Raw genomic sequence first — 22460 nt, forward strand, 5'->3', positions numbered from 1 at the left:
ATTTTAGGCCCTCATTACACATTAGCGCAACTACATTTTCTCGATTACACAAGCATAGTCTACTGTTGTCACCATCAGCAAACATGTCCGGAAGGGCTGGCATGTAGACAGGAAGTGGCTACAAGAGGCTGCAGAAGATCAGCGGAACTGAGATGCAAAAAAAAATAAAAATGATAAAAATTAAAAAGTGGAAAGTGTTTATAATGAAGCAAATGAAATATCATTCAGATAAGAGCAGTCTTTCCCAGCCAGGGTTGTGTGGAACCCTAGGGATTCTTTAAAGGTTGTTAGGGGTCCTATGACCACTAAGCAATTTCTGCCTCTGAGATATGTAACCACTAACATCAATGACCTTTTTAGCTATCTGTATCTGACCACCAAAGTATGAAGAATTCTTCCCACTGACCCCCAATGTAATAAGGCCCTTCTCCTACTGACCCCCAATGTAACAAGGCCCTTCTCCCACTGACCCCCAATGTAATAAGGCTCTTCTCCTACTGACCCCCAATGTAACAAGGCCCTTCTCCCACTGACCCCCAATGTAATAAGGCCCTTCTCCCACTGACCCCCAGTGTAATAAGGCCCTTCTCCTACTGACCCCCAATGTAATAAGACCCTTCTCCTACTGACCCCCAATGTAATAAGGCCCTTCTCCCACTCACCCCCAATGTAATAAGGCCCTTCTCCCACTGACCCCCAATGTAACAAGGCCCTTCTCCCACTGACCCCCCAATGTAATAAGGCCCTTCTCCCACTGACCCCCCAATGTAATAAGACCCTTCTCCTACTGACCCCCAATGTAATAAGGCCCTTCTCCCACTGACCCCCCAATGTAATAAGGCCCTTCTCCCACTGACCCCCCAATGTAATAAGGCCCTTCTCCCACTGACCCCCCAATGTAATAAGGCTCTTCTCCCACTGACCCCCCAATGTAATAAGGCCCTTCTCCCACTGACCCCCCAATGTAATAAGGCCCTTCTCCCACTGACCCCCAATGTAATAAGGCCCTTCTCCTACTGACCCCTAATGTAATAAGGCCCTTCCCCTACTGACCCCCAGTGTAATAAGGCCCTTCTCCTACTGACCCCCAATGTAATAAGACCCTTCTCCTACTGACCCCCAATGTAATAAGGCCCTTCTCCCACTCACCCCCAATGTAATAAGGCCCTTCTCCCACTGACCCCCAATGTAACAAGGCCCTTCTCCCACTGACCCCCAATGTAACAAGGCCCTTCTCCCACTGACCCCCAATGTAACAAGGCCCTTCTCCCACTGACCCCCAATGTAATAAGGCCCTTCTCCTACTGACCCCTAATGTAATAAGGCCCTTCCCCTACTGACCCCCAGTGTAATAAGGCCCTTCTCCTACTGACCCCCAATGTAATAAGACCCTTCTCCTACTGACCCCCAATGTAACAAGGCCCTTCTCCCACTGACCCCCAATGTAATAACGCCCTTCTCCCACTGACCCCCAATGTAACAAGGCCCTTTTCCCACTGACCCCCAATGTAATAAGACCCTTCTCCTACTGACCCCCAATGTAATAAGGCCCTTCTCCCTCTGACCCCCAATGTAATAAGACCCTTCTCCTACCAACCCCCAATGTAATAAGGCCCTTCTCCCACTGACCCCCAATGTAATAAGACCCTTCTCCCACTGACCCCCAATGTAACAAGGCCCTTCTCCTACTGACCCCCAATGTAATAAGGCCCTTCTCCCACTGACCCCCAATGTCGTGCTCACCCCCTCCTTTGGACTACAGGAGAGTCAGGACGCTCTCTACGTTGCAGATAGAGAAAGGAGCTGTGTGTTAGAGAGTGTCCTGACTCTCCTGTAGTCCAAGGGAGGGGGCGAGCACAACACTCCACACCAGGGAGAAAGCCTTGCATTACTGTGTGGAGTTACAGACAGAAGAACAGGAAGTGAGGATTTCTCAGAAGAAATAAGGACGTTTAAAAGCAAAATGGAAGGATGAGGTAAGTGAAGGAGGACTGCACTAAGGTAAAGGAAGCAATTTAGGAAAAATAAAATTGTTCCTTTACAACCCCTTTAAGGCCTAAATATTTTAAGAATACCACCGACATTAGAAGGTGGCTACGCTTGCAGTAGCTATATTGTGGTGCACACCAAAAAAGTTTCTGATCATGTAAATAAGCGCTGAATGTATAATGAAAGTATTATTAAAGAAGACAATTTTTTTTTTTTTAGAGATTGGTGGTGAGGGGTTGGAGCCACTGTCCATTTTGATTGTTGTCCTAATTGGGGAGATTCACCCTCCCTGATGGTCCTAGTTACCAGAGTCACAGGGAATGAAAGTGAGGATGAATCCAACATCATGAGTTGGATGTTGAGGAAGAGAGACAAAATCTTCCAATGGGGACAGTTGCTTCAATGACAGCTGTCTAAGGCCCCGTACACACCATAGAATCCATCCGCTGAAAAATCTCAGCGGATCGGTTTTAGCGGATAGATCCCCTGGTGTGTACATTCCTGCGGATATTTATCCTTGGAAATTTCCCAATTCCAGCAGATAAAAATTTGTAGACATGTCTACAAATCTATCCGCTGGAATTGGCTCCCGCGAATCGATCCGGTGGTCTGTACAGACTCACCGGATCAATCCGTCCGAAGGGATCCCCCGCATGCGTCGTAATGATTCGACGCATGCGTGGAATTCCTTTTATGACAGCGTCGCGCATGTCGCCGCGTCATCATCGCGGCGACGGCACGACACGTCATCGCGAGGGGATTTCGGCGCGGATTTCGATCCGATGGTGAGTACATATAAATCCTCTCGTGTGTACTAGGCCTAAGAAGGGATATCCCTCATGTTGGAAAAAATATCCACTCACTTGGTTTCACGTCTACAGGACACAAAGTGAAAGGAAATCAATCTAACAGTAGACAGATGACCAAAAAAAAATGATTAAAAAATAAATGTTTTGTCTTTGCGTATACTTGAAGTGATTGAAGAGTGGTGGTAACATTCTATACATCCAAATATCATGCTAATCACCAGCACATCAAGAGTTACATTTGTTCAATTTGTTAGTCACAAGACATAGGTGTATGGGCTTTCAGTGTTCAATTGTGCTCCTTCCTCAGGCAAAGTATAACGCTGGCCATAAATGGAGCAAATTTCCTGAAGAACCAGAGAAAATTAGACTCATAGGTAGCCCTGGTGGCACCATCACACCCAACATCCTTGGAACTGAAAATAAAAGGAGCTAGGTGGAAAATTGCCCGCCAAATATAGACAGTATGGCCCAGATTCACAGAGAGCAGGGCGCACATTACGCCGCTGTAGAGTAATCACTGTACGCTACGCCAACGCAGCGCAGAGAGGCAAGCACTGCATTCAGCAAGCCAGTGCTCCCAACGCTGCGCCAACGCTGCGCCAGGGTGGCGTGGGTTTCGAAGGCGCACGTCGGCATAGGTGAAAGTGGACGTGAACCCATGCAAATGATGGGCCGAGCGCCAGACAGGTACGTATCACGAACTGGGCATGCGCGGTGACGTGGAAGCACACCTATGCACCTGCTCACAACCACGCCGGCAAAACTGCCTAAGCTACGCCGGATCACTGCGTACGCCGTGAACATAACGTGCGCCCAGCCAGACACATGTCCAACGCACAATACGACAGACACCTAGCTACATGTATGGCCTAATCTCCCCTACCGACTATTGTGCCAGAACAGTGGTTGCATCTGGATACAGTCACTGTTCACCTGACAATTTTCCAGTCGGGTGGTGCCAACAAGGGCATCCACAGATCAAATCTTGATTGGTTCAGTAAGAATTGGCCAAACTTTATTTCAGCTGTATATAGCAGCCTCAAGCTATTTATGGTCAAATTGAGGAACATATCAATGGGACTTCCCTGGTTCCTCCTCACTGAGCCTGATTATTGATGAGCCAGGATGGATTTTCTTGGCCATTTATTTTTTTTTGACAAAAGTTGGGGTCACAGGCACCTCCCCGTTTCTACTCCATAGACACAAATACAATGGTTTACCCAATGTAAGTCTTACCTGCATGGCTGGTCTAGTGCTTGTAGGCAACTTAAATGGCAGTTCTGGCTAACAAAGATGCCAGAGGAAGGTCAGCTTGTGACTACACAACCACGCCTTTGCTTGATATTGAGAGAAAATCTTATGTCTATGCTATATACCAATGGAAGAGAGCCACCACCTACCAAGAAATAAGGCCAACTATTCCCCCATCCTCACTAAACACTGTGGATGAATGAATCTCTCCTGCCGGCTATTGTATTCTGACTAATTCTGAATATCCGAACAGTGACTGCATCTGAACAGATTGGCCCAGATTCACAAAGCACTTACGCCGTCGTATAATACGCACAATACGCCGGCCCATTTACGCTACGCCGCCGTAACTTAGGGAGCAAGTGCTTTGTGAATACTGTACTTGCCTCTCTAAGGCTGGCTTCACACTGAAGCGTCAGCCGCGGTGACGGTATAGCCGCGCTATTTGTAGCGCGGCTATACCATCGTGTTTACCGCGATATTCGGGCGCTAGCGGTGAGGTTTTAACCCCCGCTAGCGGCCGAAAAAGGGTTAATACCACCCGCGTTGCGGCGGTATTACCGCGGTATTACCGCGCTTTCCCATTGATTTCAATGGGAAGGCGCGGTATAGGAGCGGTGAACACACCGCTCCTATACCGCGGTAAAGATGCGGCTAGCAGGACTTTTGGAGCGTTCCTGCTAGCGCATCGCTTCAATGTGAAAGCCTTCGGGCTTTCACATTGAACACTACAGGGCATGATTTTTCATGCGGTATAGCAGCGCTATTTTTAGCGCTGTACCGCATGAAAAACGTCCCAATGTGAAAGGGGCCTAAGTTACGTCGGCGTAGCGCATATGAGATGCGCTACGCCCGCACAGAAATACGCCAATCTCTGTGAATCTGGCCCATTGACTTTATTACAGCTTTCATCCAGTACCCTAGACGGCGAGAAGACAAGAGGTAACGTGCCACCCAAATCAAACCAGCAGCTCCTTCGGGGGTAGTGCTACATATTGTACCGAGTAACCGGCTTGTACTCATCACAATGTTACACCCTAAATACGAATGTAACATGGTGCAAAATAATTCTTTTTTACCTTCTCTATTGGCTCCAATGTGTTCTGTCAAAAAAAAAAAAATAATCATGAAGATTATAGGGAAAGTTTGGAGTTCAATACTCTTTGTTGGCAAAATTATTAAAGATGCAAGCTCTCAGAATATAAATTGGCCAATAACACCTTCAATAGTCCAAGTAAAAAAACATTTTGAAAATCTGCAGAATACATATTTGTCTATTTTTAATCTAAAACTTTATTTAACACAGGTCAATGTAGTTTGAAAACTTTGTAGCGCACTACAGAACATGTTTCAAACTTTGTTTTCGCTTCCCTTTTGCCAGTACTGAAGCTAGCTATCATCGGCACATTAGCATCAGGCTGAGGAAATTAGCATAGGTCTTCAATCACCATTTAGCTCAGTGGGTGGGCACCTCAGTTTGGCAGAAGAAAGCACTTAAACCAAACTGAGCAAAGGACCAAATTGTGTCCTTCTGACACTTTTACAGCATGACTGATGCCTCTTCACATTCAAATGTTTTCTTGTTTATGGAGAGCCTGGCTTATCAGCAGAGCTTCACTGGTCTGTATCAGAAGAAAGAGCTGACATCTAGCCACCAAATGTTTGTGGAGGCCACAAATGGAGCAAATGTACATACCATAAATATTATGACAATACACAAGTGGAGAGTGTATATCTAAGTTCTGATGGATGTAGTTCTCTTTGGAAAGTGGTACCCCTCCATCCAGTTGACCAGCCTTCCTCAACTAGGGTTCCTCCAGAGATGGCCAGAGGTTCCACGAGCAATATATTTGCCCCTCTGATGATTCTAGTTTTGGTTTTAGTTTTGGATGTGGAACTTTCCACCACCACATATATTTTTGCAAACAACTCTCCAACGAGTAACTACTGAAAACCAATGATCTTTTTAGCTATCTGTAAGGGCAGATTCATCCTTCTCACCACATATGTAGGGAGCATTCTTCCAACTGGTCATCACACCCAAGATATATAGGTGGATTCAGAAAGACTTAGGCTGGCGTATCAGTAGATACGCCAAAAAAAACCTAACAGACGGACCTGTACGGGCGCTCAGTGGGAAAAAGCCCTTAACCACTAGGGGGCGCTGAAGGGGTTAAGTGTGACCTCATATGTGTTTCTAACTGTAGGGGGTGGGGCTGGACGTGTGACATCATTGATCGCCTTTCCCTATATCAGGGAACAGACGATCAATGACAGCGCCACAACGAAGAACAGGGAAGCTGTGTTTACACACACCTCTCCCCGTTCTTCAGCTCTGGGGACCGATCGCGGGACTCCGGCGGCGATCGGGTCCGCAACCGCGGTCACGGAGATTCGGGCCTGGTCGCGCCCACGACCCACGGCTGGGCTTTTAACAATCACGTACAGGTACGTGATTGTGCCCAGCCGCGCCATTCTGCCGACATATATCGGCGTTAGGCGGTCCTTAAGTGGTTAATAGCCATTCAAACCCATTTGAGTCAACTTGTGTGCATGTTGTCAGGCCAAAATCAGCAGGGTATGTAAACTTTTGATCAGGGTCATTTGGGTAATTTCTGTTGTCTTTATGATTTAAAAAGAATAAACACAGTTGATTGATAATAAATGGCTTCAGCCAAACACTAACCATGAGTGAAAGAAAGGTTTTTGTGTTGTCATTCATATTGTGGCCAATAAATCATAAATTATGCCAGGGTATGTAAACTTATGAGCACAACTGTATATATATATATTATTATTATAATTATTATTATTATACAGGATTTATATAGCGCCAACAGTTTGCGCAGCGCTTTACATCAGGGAAGACAGTACAGTCACAATACAATCAATACAGGAGGGATCAGAGGGCCCTGCTCGTTAGAGCTTACAATCTATATATATATATATATATATATATATATATATATATATATATATATAAAATGTTTGGGGGTTCCAAGTAATTTTCTAGCAAAAAATACTGGTAGCGGCAGAGACGATCGCGCCCTCTCCTGTGGATGCCTAGCTGCCGACTGAGAAGAAGATGGCCCCTGCTTGGTTCCATGGCATGGGAGGGTGGAAGTGACGTCAAACTTCACTTCCGCCCATAGCTCTTAAAGGAGAAATTCCTTCTTTTTTTATTGCATTTTAGTGTAAATATGAGATGTGAGGTCTTTTTGACCCCAGATCTCATATTAAAGAGGTCCTGTCATGCTTTTTTATTTTTTTTCAGTTCCAATTGTTTTATTTTCTTTTGTACTACACGCAGGCTTATCTGGAGGTTATCTTTACAGCGTTCTGCAATGAGACATCGCTGTTGTAGTTCTTCTAGCTTCCTGTAATCTTTCTCATTCCCCCAGCCTTCTTCATTCACCTTATCCAGCTCTTCTTCTGCAGCTCGCTTCTCTCTTAAAAGATGTTCTATAAGGCCCCGTACACACGAGGAGACATGTCCGATGAAAACGGTCCGCGGACCGTTTTCATCGGACATGTCTCCTGGGAGCTTTTGGTCTGATGTGTGTACACACATCAGACCAAAATCCCCGCGGACAGAGAACGCGGTGACGTAGAAGACACCGACGTTCTCAAACACGGTAGTGCAATGCTTCCACGCATGCGTCGAATCAATTTGACGCATGCGCGGGATTTCGGGACGCTGGTTACACGTCATAACCAGCGGACATGTCCGATTAGGTGTACTAACCATTAGCTAGCTAAGAAACTTTTGTCCGCTGGAAACCTGTCCGCTAGGCCGTACACACGGTCGGACATGTCCGCGGAAACTGGTCCACGGACCAGTTTCAGCGGACATGTTCGACCGTGTGTACGCGGCCTTAGATTTTGCTTCTCACCACATTCTGTTTGCAAAGCGGAGATGTCGTCAGTCAACCGCGAAATCTGTATATTGGAAAGTTTCTTGGCATTTCCCACCTCTTTTCGAGTTTTCGTTGCAGCTTCTTGAATGATTTTGGCTATTACTTCCTTCATTTTTTCTATCTCTTCCTGCTTTTGCTTTTCTTTTAAAAGTGCCTGGCTTTTCACATAGTTGGCTTCCTCTACAATCTGCATACTGTCTCGCACTCTGGAAATAGCGTCGTATTTCTCTTGTTCCATTTCTGAACATTTTGCCTGTAGCTCCCCGATGTGTTTTTCCAATTGTGTTTTTTTCCCCTTTTAACTGTTTTGCATCTTGTACTGCTGCTTTCAACCTGATTTCAAATAGGTAGATTCAGGTAGAGTTAGGCCGACTTATCAGTAGATAAGCCGACCTAACTCAGAATCTACGCCGGCGTATGTTTAAGTGTATGCTCAAACAGAGATACGCTTAAACATATCTAAGATAGGACGGCTTGCGCCATCCTATCTTAGATTGCAATATTTCGGATGGCCGCTAGGTGGCGCTTCCATTGCAGTCGGCGTAGAATATGTAAATGAGGAGATACGCTGATTCACGAACGTACGCCCGGCCGACGCAGTACTTTTACGCCGTTTGCGTAAGAGATAGGCCGCGTAAAGTTAGAGCTAGGCCCTATTGGAATAGTAATGTCAAGTATGGCCGCCATTCCCGGGTCGAAATTTGATTATTTTTTACGTCGTTTGTGTAAGTCGTCCGTGAATCGGGATTTACGTAGTTTACGTCAAAATCAATAGGCCCGTGCGGCGTACTTAGCCGCAATGCACACTGGGAAATGTAGGCGCCCGGCGCATGCGCAGTGACAGGAAACGTAAAAAACGTGAGGTCAAGCCTCATTAACATAAAACACGCCCCCCTCAAACACATTTGAATTAGGCGCCCCCCTACGCCCGCCCGCTTTAGGCTACGCCACCGTAAGATAGCAGGCAAGGTACATTGCCTAGCTGACTTACGGCGGCGTAGCCTAAACACGCTAAGCTACGCCGCCGCAAGTTTGCACCATCGTACCTGAATCTAGCTATAATTGTGTTACTGCAGTCTGGAGCTGTTGCACCCGTTTGTCTGATGAGTCTTCCTTGCTCCGGGCTGCCAACACCTCTTCTTCTCTTTTCTTCGCTTGGTCCTCTAGAGTTCCCATTATCTGAGTCAGTTCTTCAATCTTCATGGTTGCTATTTTTAAGTCCACTTTTGCTTGTCTGAGCTGCTTCTGCTGCTGGTCAGTTTCTTTTTGCTGTTCATTCACGATATATAGAAACTGTTGGTTTGTCAGTTCCACTTTTTCATGAGCTCCATGAAGTTGTTTAGTTAGCTGCTGAAGCTTTGCTATCTCTTCCTTTTGCTTCTCTCTCTCTCGCTGCCACGTGTAAGCGTGCATTAGTCAGGTGTTCCTGGTATAGCTGCTGCAGGCGATCCATTTCTTGTGAAACCATCTGCCACAGCTCTAAGGCTGCATTCACACCTGAGCGTTTTGTCGCCTGAATCGCGACGCTCAAAAACGCCAGAGGGGAAAAAATACATTATTCTCTATGGTTCACATCTCCACTACAAAACGCCTGACCCTCGAATTTGGGCGTTTTACATTGGTGACCCTAGACCTGTACAAAATCGCGGTAAAAAAGGCTGCGTTTTGTCGCGGCAAATAACGCTGCGTTTTGTTGCGGCAAATCGCGGTAAAAAACGCTGCAAAACGCTACGCTCAGTTGTGAATGCAGCCTAAGGCCTCGTACACACGACCGAACATGTCCGCTGAAACTGGTCTGCGGACCAGTTTCCGCGGACATGTTCGGTCGTGTGTAGGGCCGACCGGACAATTTTCCGGCCTAGTGGACAGGTTTCCAGTAGACAAAAGTTTCTTAGCATGCTAAGAAACTTGTCCGCTGGAAGCCTGTCCGTCTGACATGTCCGCTGGTTAGTACGACTCATCGGACATGTCCGCTGGCCCGAGAACCCGCGCATGGCGTCAAAGTGATAGCACCAATGACGGGGCACAATTCCTCCCAATGACACCAACAAATGGGTCCAATAAAACCCATAGTGGGGCACAGTTCTTCCCAATGACACCAACAAATGGGTCCAATAACACCAATGATGGGGCACAGTTCTTCTCAATTACACCAAGTGGGCCCAATAACTACAATAACAGGGAACAATTCCTCCCAATGACACCAACAAATGGGCCCAATACCACCAATGATGGGGCACAGTTTTTCCCAATGACACCAACAAATGGACCTAATACCACCAATAATGGGGCACAGTTCTTCCCAATCACAGGGCACAATTCCACTGACACCACAGATGGAGCATTGTTGTTTTCTCATTGATGTCGAGATGTTTCTACTCCCAATGACCACGGTCTGACTCTGGCCCCTCAAAAGTCTGAAGGACGGGAAACTGGCCCTTTGTTTAGAAAGTTTGGAGACCCCTGGTCTGGAGGAAAGAAAGGAAAAGGGGGAGAAATGATTAAACCTTTTAAATAAATCAAGGGGGGTGAACATGGTTCAAGAGGTCAGATTTTTCAATATGAAATCAAAAACAAGAATTCGGGGTCATGACCTCAAACTAATTGGAGGGAAGTTCAAAACGAATCTTTGAAAGTATTATTTTACTGAAAGGGTAGTTGATGCTTGGAATAAACTTCCAGCAGAGGTAGGGAATCAGTAAATGGCTTCAAACATGCTTGGGACAAACCTAGATCTATACAAAAAAGGTAAAAAGGGCAAAAAAACAAACCAAAAATCCTAAGGCCCCATGCACACCAGACGCTGCTAAACGCGAGTTCAGAGGCATTTGGACAGCTTTTTCAACTGCCCCTGAACACATTCAATGTTATCCTATGTGTCCATGCACACAGTCACGTTTTTCTGCGTTTTTCGGCAGTTGCGTTTATGCTAGTTTATGCTAGTTTTTTCAGAAGCAAAAAAATGGGTTCAGACGCAAAAGTTTTCACGTTTCAGACGCAAAACGCAGCTAAACGCGGCACCCGCGTTTAGCCGCGTTTGCGTTTATAAGCGTTTTTAAAGGTATCCTTTTTTTTACAGCAGAAAATAAGGAAATATCTATCTATCTATGGGCCATATTCTCAAAGAATTTACGCTGGCGTATCAGCAGATACGCCGATGTAAGTCCGATTCTAAGGCCGTCTTATGTTTAAGTGTATTCTCAAACTGAGATACACTTAAACATGCCTAAGATACGACGGCCTGCGCCGTTGTATCTTAGGCTGCAATATCTACGCTGACCGCTAGGTGGCGTTTCCTTTGCGGTCAGCGTAGAATATGCAAATGACTAGTCACGCCGATTCTCTAACGTACGCTTGCCCGTCGTAGTGATTTTACGTCGTTTCCGTAAGCGATACGCGGCGTAAAGATAAACATGCCCCCTAGGTGGCGTACTCAATGTTAAGTATGGCCGTCGTTCCCGCGTCGAAATTTGAAAATTTAACGTTGTTTGCGTAAGTCGTCCGTGAATGGCGATGGACGCCATTTTCGTTACCGTCAAAACAAATGACGTCCGTGAGACGTCATTTAGCGCAATGCACGTCGGGTAATTTACCCGACGGAGCATGCGCATTACGATCGGCGCGGGAGCGCGCCTAATTTAAATGATCCACGCCCCCTTCCAGGATCATTTGAATTAGGAGTGCTTGCGTGGGTGGACTTTACGCTACGCCGCCGCAAGTTTACAGGTAAGTGGTTTGGGAATCAGGTACTTGCCAGTTAAACTTGCGGCGGAGTAACGTAAAGGACATACGTTACGCCGCCGGAGATCTCTAAGAATATGGCCCTATATCTATATCTCTATATATCTATACATATATATATATATATATATCTATATATATATATATATATACATATATATATATATATATATATATATATATATATATATATATATATATATATATATATATTTCTGATGTGTGTGTGTATATATATATATATATATATATATATATATACACATATATATATATATATATATATATATATATATGCTCTCTCTGCTGCTGCTGCTCTCTGATGAAAATGGCAGAAATAGTTAAAAATATATGCTTTCACAGATAGCAGCAGCTATCAGAGAGCAGCAGCAGCAGAGAGAGCATATATATATATATATATATATATATATATATATATATATATATATATATATATATATATATATGTGTGTATATATATATATATATATATATATATATATATATATATATTTCTGATGTGTGTGTGTATATATATATATATATATATACACACATATATATATATATATATATATATATATGCTCTCTCTGCTGCTGCTGCTCTCTGATGAAAATGGCAGAAATAGTTAAAAATATATGCTTTCACAGATTTGGGAGGGTCTACAATGTATGTGGTATAAACGCTGATAGACGCAAACGCGGTAAAACGCCGCGAAATTCGCGGCAAAAACGGGCGTTTTAAACGCCGGTTTTTGCTGCTGAAAACGTGTGTTTAGATGTGTTTGCATTTGCTTCTCATGTGCATGGGGCCTTAACATGTATAAATAAATATATAAACAAACACAGGCAGACTCGATGGACCACTTGGTTTTTTTCTGCCGACACTTTTCTATGGCTTTGGTTTTGACCAAGTCCAAGCTCATCACAAGTAACCAGACTTCCATCTTTTGAGGTTTTATCATTGAAAAGTCACTTATTTATGATATTTATGATAGGTTACTACACTGTACATATCAACAGTGCCCCTCACACCGACACGAGTCTGATGGTCTTTGTATTGTAAATCCGGAGGGCATTGTACTTGTAATTGGTTTAATTTGTAACCTCAGGGGGATTCTTTTCTTTTACGTTTTCTGAACACAATAGACCAATAATGGGCAAACATCCTATCTAGCCTGAATTATAACTTCACTGATGTCTTTATGACCTTTTTCTACAATTCTATGATTTCAGCAATGATTCCTGTATTTGGCCATGTACACGTTCAATGTGGCCAATCTATTCACCTTCAGGGTATGTAAACCATAAGATTGAACTTTTGGTCTGTGTACTATACCACTGTTTCTCAACCTTTACCCTTTACAATTCTACACAATCTAAAATGGAATAAATGTAAAGGTTACTTACCATCAATGGGAGACCTGAGCCTGAGGTGACCCACATCACTGCTCTGTTCTGGCAGGAATGGATCGGAGGCAGCCACTGAGCTCCTTGTTCACAGCCTACAATAACCCTCAGCATTAGTGTCAGTGGATGCAATAATAACCCCCAACATTGTTACCAGTGGATGCAATAATAACCCCCAGCATTGGTGTCAGTGGATGCAGTAATAACCCCCAGTATTGGTGTCAGTGGATGCAGTAATAACCCCCAGTATTGGTGTCAGTGGATGAAAAAATAACCCCCAGCATTGGTGTTGCTGGATGAAGTAATAACCCCCAGCATTGGTGTCGGTGGAAGCAATAATAATTCCCAGCATTGGTGTTGGTGAATGCAATAATAATCCCCAGCATTGGTGTTGGTGGATGCAATAACAACCCCTGTCATTGGTACCAGTGGATGCAATAATAACCCCCAGCATTGGTGTCGTGGATGCAGTAATAACCCCCAGCATTGGTGTTGGTGGATGCAATAATAACCCCCAGCATTGGTGTCGTGGATGCCGTAATATCCCCCAGCATTTGTGTCAGTGGGAGCAATAATAATTCCCAGCATTGGTGTCATGGATGCAGTAATAACCCCCAGCATTGGTGTCGGTGTAAGCACTAATAATCCCCAGCATTGGTGTCGATGGATGCAGTAATAAACCCCAGCATTGGTGTCGATGGATGTAGTAATAAACCCCAGCATTGGTGTTGGTGGATGTAGTAATAACCCCCAGCATTGGTATCGGTGGATGTAGTAGTAAACCCCAGCATTGGTGTCAGTGGATGCAGTAATAACTAACATCACTAATGTCAGTACTTTTGACCCCCTTCACCCCACATTGGGCAGTAGCAGGCCATAGACGATTAGAGAAAACGAACGATCCGTCAAGCAAAAATTGAAATTGTTTGATTCATCATTGTTTTTGAATTTTCCCGGCAAAAACATTTTTCGTTTGGTCATCTGTGGAAGAGTTTCAGTGTATTTGGGCCTTCACACCCTTCCAGCCCCGTCTATCTGGATTCCTTGTTGTGACTACACAGCTGCAATACACAAAATGCTGACTTCGCTTGTCCCCTCCATCCAGCACTGCATGCAGGAAATGTGTTATTTCCTATGGTAGAAAAACACCCACACTACAACATTGTCTTCAGAATCCGATGTGACAGAACGTTGGTGACAGAGAATGTTCGTTTTGCTCATGCACACTTCATTTTTCTTTCTTTTTCTTCTGAATGATATCCCTATATATATATATACTATTAGAAAATTGTTCTGATAAAACATTTCCAACATGTTCGGTCATTTTCAACGGCCGCACAAAAATGTAGGTCTGGGCACACAATTTATTCAAAAATCAAACAATCATTCATTCAACATGAAATTTCCTTTGTTTAAGTGTCAGTCGGTTAGTATCAGTCAGTTCGTATCAGTCAGTTCGTATCAGTCAGTTCGTATCAGTCAGTTCGTATCAGTCAGTTCGTATCAGTCAGTTCGTATCAGTCAGTTAGTATCAGTCAGTTAGTATCAGTCAGTTAGGCCTGCCATACATGGATTGAAATCCAGACAGTTCAGCAGGGACCAGCTGAACTTCGATCCATGTATGGCCACTGTGATTATACAGAAGTCAATCTACCGATCGACTTCTGTACAACCGCATTGTGGGATTTATCACGCTTGATCAGTGCTGCAGGCTGTAGCCTGGAACGCTGATCGTTGTATTCTGATGGTGGGGACGTCTCCTTACTTTCAGGATACAATAACATAAAGGGAGGGATTCAACCATCTACATCCAATGTGGGGATGGGGGAAGACAGTTCGTTTCTTCATTCCACCCCCTGGTTGCATGAAATCGCTCAGTCAGTGAGGCAGTTTAGTGTCAGTCAGTCTCATTCAGGGGGCCCCCGTTTTAGTCAGTCATTTTAGTCTTAGTCAGTTTTAATCTGTTAGTCCCAGTCAGTCAGTTTTAGTCTCAGTCAGTCAGTCAGTTTTAGTCCCAGTCAGTCAGTTTTAGTCCCAGTCAGTCAGTCAGTTTTAGTCCCAGTCAGTCAGTCAGTTTTATTCCCAGTCAGTCAGTCAGTCAGTTTTAGTCTCAGTCAGTCAGTTTTAGTCCCAGTCAGTCAGTTTTAGTCCCAGTCAGTCAGTTTTAGTCTCAGTCAGTCAGTCAGTTTTAGTCTCAGTCAGTCAGTCAGTTTTAGTCTCAGTCAGTCAGTCAGTTTTAGTTTCAGTCTGTCAGTTTTAATCCCAGTCAGTCAGTTTTAGTCTCAGTCAGTCAGTTTTATTCTCAGTCAGTCAGTTTTAGTCTTCAGTCAGTCAGTTTTAGTCCCAGTCAGTCAGTCAGTTTTAGTTTCAGTCTGTCAGTTTTAATCCCAGTCAGTCAGTCAGTTTTAGTCTCAGTCAGTCAGTTTTAGTCCCAGTCAGTCAGTCAGTTTTAGTCTCAGTCAGTCAGTTTTAGTCCCAGTCAGTTTTAGTCTCAGTCAGTCAGTTTTAGTCCCAGTCAGTTTTAGTCTCAGTCAGTCAGTTTTAGTCCCAGTCAGTCAGTCAGTTTTAGTCTCAGTCCGTCAGTTGTAGTCCCAGTCAGTCAGTTTTAATCCAAGTCAGTCAGTCAGTTTTAGTCCCAGTCAGTCAGTCAGTTTTAGTCCCAGTCAGTCAGTCAGTTTTAGTCTCAGTCAGTTAGTTTTAGTCCCAGTCAGTTTTAGTCTCAGTCCGTCAGTTGTAGTCTCAGTCCATCAGTTTTAGACCCAGTCAGTCAGTCAGTTTTAGTCCCAGTCAGTCAGTCAGTTTTAGTCCCAGTCAGTCAGTCAGTCAGTTTTTGTCCCAGTCAGTCAGTTTTAATCCCAGTCAGTCAGTTTTAATCTCAGTCAGTCAGTTTTAGTCTCAGTCAGTCAGTCAGTTTTATCCCCCATACACACAATCGGAAATTCTGACAGCAAAAGTCTGATGTGAGCTTTTAAATGGAAATTCCGACCGTGTGTATGCTCCATCTGACTTTTGCGGTCGGAATTTCTGCCAACAAAAGATTGAGAGCTGGTTCTCAAATTTTCCGGAAAATCCGATCGTCTGTAGCAATTCCCACGCGCAAAATTCCGACGCATGCTTGGAAACAATTTGACGCATACTCTGAAGCATTGAACTTAATTTTCTCGGCTCGCTGTAGTGTTGTACGTCACCGCGTTCTTGACAGATAAAAAGTTCAGAGAACTTTTGTGTGACCGTGTGTATGAAAGCCAAGCTTGAACGGAATTCCGCGGAAAAACCATCCAAGGAAAATCCGATCGTGTGTACGCACCATTAGTCAGTTTTAGTCCCAGTTAGTCAGTCAGTTTTAGTCCCAGTCGGTAACTTTGGTCTCAGTCAGGTCTCTGAGTCCGTTTTAGTCTCAGTCAGTCAATTTTAGTCCCAGTCAGTCAGTCAGTTTTAGTCTCAGTCTGTCAGTTTTAGTCTCAGTCAGTAACTTTGGTCTCAGTCAGTTTTAATCTGAGTCCGTTTTAGTCTCAGTCAGTCAATCAGTTTTAGTCTCAGTCAGTCAGTTTTAATCTAAGTCAGTTTTAGTCTCAGTCTCAGTCAGTCCATTTTAGTCCCAGTCAGTCAGTCAGTCACTTTTAATCTGAGTCAGTTTTAGTCTCAGTCAGTTTTAATAATAATAATAATTTAATAATAATTCTTTCCCCAGTCTGCACAGAACCACCCTAGTTCAATCGGCACAGGTTCCCTAGTTTGCACAGTTCCCCCCTCTTTTTTTTACCTCAGAGTCTTGGACTCCTCTCACAGATTTAGTTTCCCGGGCCCCAGTGGATGACATCACCGCTTGTCCCATCACAGACGCAAGACTCCCCCCCCCCCCCCCCCACACAGCGGCCCTCAGCCCAGTACAGAATGTGTATGACTGGCAGTGTGAGTCACACAGGATCCTCTGTGACAGGAGCCAGAGAGCGGCAGCAGCACCTCATATGTGTCTCCTCCATGGGTGCAGAGTGGGCCCCATCCCCCCTCGGTGTGTACACTTTGCACCCATGGATAATACGCCACTGATTTACACGCCTTCCTGCAGGGCTGGACTGGGACAGAAATTTGGCCCTGGACTTCATCCAGACTGGCCCACTTTGACAGGTCTCTCCCATGGCGGCCGGGCAACTCCTGCACCCCCCCTCCTGGCCACCCAAGCCCCCTCTCCCCCTTCACTAGCCACTAGCCATTCTACTTAATTAGAGTAGAACGGCTGGTACTGGTACTCTTATAGGCAGTACCAGTGGGGAAGCTAGACATTATTTCACCCGGGGCAAAGAATCAGTTTGGTGCCCCCCCTTATGGGACAAGATTAGGCAGAAGTGAGAAGCTCCCAGGCCATAGCTGTTGAGTCAGCTGTCTGTCCCCCCCCCCCCCCCTGCTCCTCTGCCATCCCCCTGGTCCTCCCCCTGCTTCTTTGTTCCCCCCAGGTGAGCGCTGCAGAGAGGGAGAGGAGGTGAGCGCTGCGGGAAGGGAGAGACAGAGGAGCGAAGGGTGGACGGCAGTCCACTGTCACTGAAGCCCGCCCACTGAGCCATCGGCCCACCGGGAAACTCCCTGTAGTCCCAATGGCCAGTCCATCCCTGCCTTCCTGCACCCACCTATATGTGCCCAATGGAGTCCCTGGACAGGGTTTTGACTGTGACCCACTCTATCCAAAGAAAACACAGGTTGTGGCTCGCTGTACATTGTGACACCACTTTAACATCTGTGCAGGAATACGTGGTGTACGCAGGTGTATCCGCCCTGGATGGAAACTCCCCTTTTTTTTTTTTATAAATGTTTTTTTTTTTTTATATATTTGTTTTTATTTATTTTTTATTAAAAAGGGCACAGATGTTTATTTTTTTTTTTTTTTTTTATTAAAGGGCCCAGAGGTCCCGGATGGCAATCCCCCTTTTTTTGTAATTTATTTTTATAAAAAATAATAATAATTTGTGTATATATATATATATATATATATATATATATATATATATATATATATATATATATATATAAAAAAATATATATATATATTTATATATCGGGCTCAGAGGTCCCCAGATGACAACCCCCCTTTAAAAAAAATAATATATATATATATTTCATTAAAGGGCCCAGAGGTCCCCAAGGCCCCGGATGGCTATCCCCCCTTTTTTTTTATATATATTTTTCTTTATTTCTTCTTTTTAATTTCACGGCAGCCCCCCCCCCCCCCCCCCCCCGCTGCTCAATTTCAGGCGGCAGCACCCCCCCGGTTCTCTACTCCAGGGGGCCCATGACTGAAGCTGCGTAAGGGGCCCCATAATTCCTGATGGCGGCCCTGGGTATACACACCGCTCCTCTCACCGCTCCAAAGATGCTGCTTGCAGGAGATTTTTTTTTCTCCCGCCAGCGCATCGCCCGAGTATTTCGCACATCGCAGGAGTATTTCAGGCGTTATTTATGCGCTATTTTTACTTCTAAAATGCCTGAAATACTCCTCAGTGTGAAAGGGGCCTTATGCTGCAAACATTGGCTATTATGCCTGGTGACGCACAATTATTGCTGTTGCAGTTCTGTTGGACAGTAAGTCGTAACTAATGTAACATGTACCAAATCTCTCCCACCTCATTTAAAGCGGTGGTTCACCCTAAAAACTACTTTTTCTTATTCCACTGGCCCCCCACATTACAATACGATTAAGGCTCTTATTATTTTTTTCATGCTGTACATACCTTAGTACAGCATATTCACCCGTGGCATCCGGGTTGCGAGTCCCGCGGGAGTGGGCGTTCCTCACATGTGTGTGATTGACGTTTTGCCCAAAAACGAGCTCCCCCCGTCGCGTAAGCCGCGTCACGATTGGCGAAAGGAGCCGAACGGCGATGCACATGCGCAGTATAGCGCCGACTCGCCATTCGGCTCCTTTCGCCAACCGTGACGCGGCTTACGCGACGGGGGGGAGCTCGTTTTTGGGCAAAACGTCAATCACCAGCATGTGAGGAACGCCCACTCCCGCGGGACTCGCAACCTGGATGCACGGGTGAATATGCTGTACTAAGGTATGTACAGCATGAAAAAAATAATAAGAGCCTTAATCGGATTGTAATGTGGGGGGGCAGTGGAATAAGAAAAAGTAGTTTTTAGGGTGAACCACCCCTTTGAAGTCCCAGGGCGACTTGTCTGTCTTTTTTCACTGGAACTAAGGGGCCAAGCCCAACCCAAACAACTCCACACCATAATCCCCCCCTCCACCAAATGATTTGGAACAGTGCACAAAGCAAGGTCCATAAAGACATGGATGAGCGAGTTTGGGGTGGAGGAACTTGACTGGCCTGCACAGAGTCCTGACCTCAATCCGATAGAACACCTTTGGGATGAATTAGAGCAGAGACTGCGAGCCAGGCCTTCTCGTCCTACATCAGTGTTCATGTGCGTGTGAAGTCAGGCGTCCCAATACTTTTGGTATATTCGATATTGTCTTCTTGATTCTCCTCCCCGCTGGTTGAATGGGGAAAAAAGCAACACAAAGGGACCATTTAACTGCTTCCCACCCGACCTATTGTAAAATGACAGCTGGGTGGGAAAGCTGTTATCCTGGGATGAAGTCATATGACGTCCTCCTGAGATCATGCCGTGCTCCAGCGCAATCTGTCACCTGCTAATGACAGATCTGGGTACCCACTGCTAGTACCATGTAACTGCTGTGACCAATCACATGACAATTGTACACAAAGAAAGGCTTTGATTCATGCCATAATTGTGTGCTGATTAGTCACAGCGACACCATGGTACAGACGGGGCCAATCACAGCCCATCTGTACCATGTGATTAGCTTTGGCCAAGTGGTTGTAAAGTCAGATAGCCAGATTCAGAGAGGTTTACGCCGGCGTATCAGTAGATACGCCGTCGTAACTCTGAATCTGCGCCGTCGTACATTTAAGTGTATTCTCAAATTGAGATACACTTAAATGTAGCTAAGATACGACAGCGGGCGCCGTCGTATCTTAGCTGACTATTTACGCCGGCCGCTAGGGGCGTGTACGCTGATTTACGCCTAGAATGCGTAAATCAGCGAGATACGCCTATTCACGAACGTACGCTTGCCCGTCGCAGTAAAGATACGCCGTTTACGTAAGGCGTTTTCAGGCGTAAAGTTAGTCCAACAAAAAGCTGGCCTAGCCAATGTTAAGTATGGACGTCGGTCCCGCGTCGAATTTTGAAATTTTTACGTCGTTTGCATAAGTCGTCCGTGAATGGGGCTGGGCGTCATTTACGTTCACGTCGAAACCAATAAGTCTTTGCGGCGTAATTTGGAGCATGCGCACTGGGATATGTCCACAGACGGCGCCGTTCGTAAAAAAACGTCAATCACGTCGGTTCACGATTCATTAGCATAAAACACGCCCACCTCTTCACAATTTGAATTAGGCGCGCTTAGGCCGGCACATTTACGCTACGCCGCCGCAACTTAGGACACAAGTGCTTTGTGAATACAGCACTTGCCTCTCTAACTTACGGCGGCGTAGCGTAAATACGATACTCTACGCCGGCTCAAACATACGCCGCCCTACGTGAATCTAGCTAAGAATGTTTTTTATCCTAATGCATTCTATGCATTAAGATAAAAAAACCTGTGTGCAGCCCCCAAATATTTACCTAAGCCCCCGAATATTGTCATACAACTGGGTGGGCTCAGGGCACAGTGCTTTGCCCCCCGAGCCTCAGGCTCTAAAAACGTGCTTAACCACTTCAATACGGGGCACTTTCACCCCCTTCCTGCCCAGGCCAATTTTCAGCTTTCAGCGCTGTTACACTTTGAATGACAATTGTGCGGTCGTGCGACGTTGTACCCAAATTCAATTTTGATACATTTTTTTCCCCACAAATAGAGCTTTCTTTTGGCGGTATTTGATTACCTCTGTGCTTTTTAATTTTTTAAGCTGTAAACAAAAAAAGAGCGTCAATTTTGAAAAAAACACAATATTTTTTATTTTTTGCTATAATAAATATGCCATTTTTTTTTTTGGTTTAACTATTTTTTCCTCAGTTTAGGCCAATATGCATACTTCTACATATTTTTGGTAAAATATATTGGTTTGCGTGATTGGTTTGCGTAAAAGTTATAGCGTCTACAAAATAGGGGATTCATTTATGTAATTTTTATAATTATATATTTTTTTTACTACTTATGGAGGCGATCTGCGATTTTTGTGACATTGCGGCAGACATATTGGACACTTTTGACACTATTTTGGGACCATTCACAATTATACAGCGATCAGTGCTAAAAGAATTACAAAAAGTCCTACCGTGTGTACGGGGCTTTAGAAATCAGGTATTTTTTATGGGTTCCTTAACCACTTAGGGACCGCCTAACACCGATATATACGCTGGCAGAATGGTACGGCTGGGCCAAAAAAATGGGCCAGATTCTCAAAAGAGATACGCCGTCGTATCTCTGAGTTGCGCCGTCGTATCTATGCGTCTGATTCTTAGAATCAGTTACGCATAGATTTCCCTTAGATCCGACAGGCGTAAGTCTCTTACGCCGTCGGATCATAACTGCATATTTATGCTGGCCAATAGGGGCGTGTACGCTGATATACGCGGCAAAATATGTAAATCAGCTAGATACGCGAATTCACGAACGTACGCCCGGCCGACGCAGTACAGTTACGCCGTTTACGTTAGGCTTTTCCCGGCGTAAAGTTACCCCTGCTATATGGTGGCGTAAGTGCGGCGTACCAATGTTAAGTATGGCCGTCGTTCCCGCGCCGAAATTTGAAAATTTTACGTTGTTTGCATAACTCGTCCGTGAATGGGGCTGGACGTAATTTACGTTCACGTCAAAACCAATACGTCCTTGCGGTGTATTAGGAGCAATGCACACTGGGAGATTTCCACCGACGGCGCATTTGCGCCGTTCGTGAAAAACGTCGGGTCACAGAACATTAACATAAAACACGCCCCCCTGTCCCACATTTGAATTAGGCGGGCTTACGCCGGACGATTTACGCTATGCCGCCGCAACTTACGGAGCAAGTGCTTTGAGAATACTGCACTTGCCTGTCTAAGTTACGGAGGCGTAACGTAAATCAGATACGTTACGCCCGCACAAAGTTACGCGCTCCTACGAGAATCTGGCCCAATAAGTAGAAGAATACGTATCGGCCTAAACTAAAGAAAATAAATGTTTTTTTGGATCTTTTTTGGGGATATTTATTATAGCAAAAAGTCTATTTTTGTTTATAGCGCAAAAAAAAAAAAAAACAGAGGTGATCAAATACCGCCAAAAGAAAGCTCTATTTGTGGGGAAAAAAGGACGTAAATTTTGTTTGGGAGAATATTTTTT

At 44.9% G+C, this 22460-nt stretch overlaps 1 pseudogene; it reads right to left on the bottom strand.

Moving 5' to 3' along the window:
- Positions 1–3052: 3052 nt before the first annotated feature.
- On the bottom strand, positions 3053–12786 carry LOC120914514 (annotated as a pseudogene).
- Between the last annotated feature and the right edge of the window lie 9674 nt (positions 12787–22460).

Source organism: Rana temporaria, chromosome 9 (genome assembly GCF_905171775.1).
Source record: "Rana temporaria chromosome 9, aRanTem1.1, whole genome shotgun sequence".
NCBI lineage: Eukaryota > Metazoa > Chordata > Amphibia > Anura > Ranidae > Rana > Rana temporaria.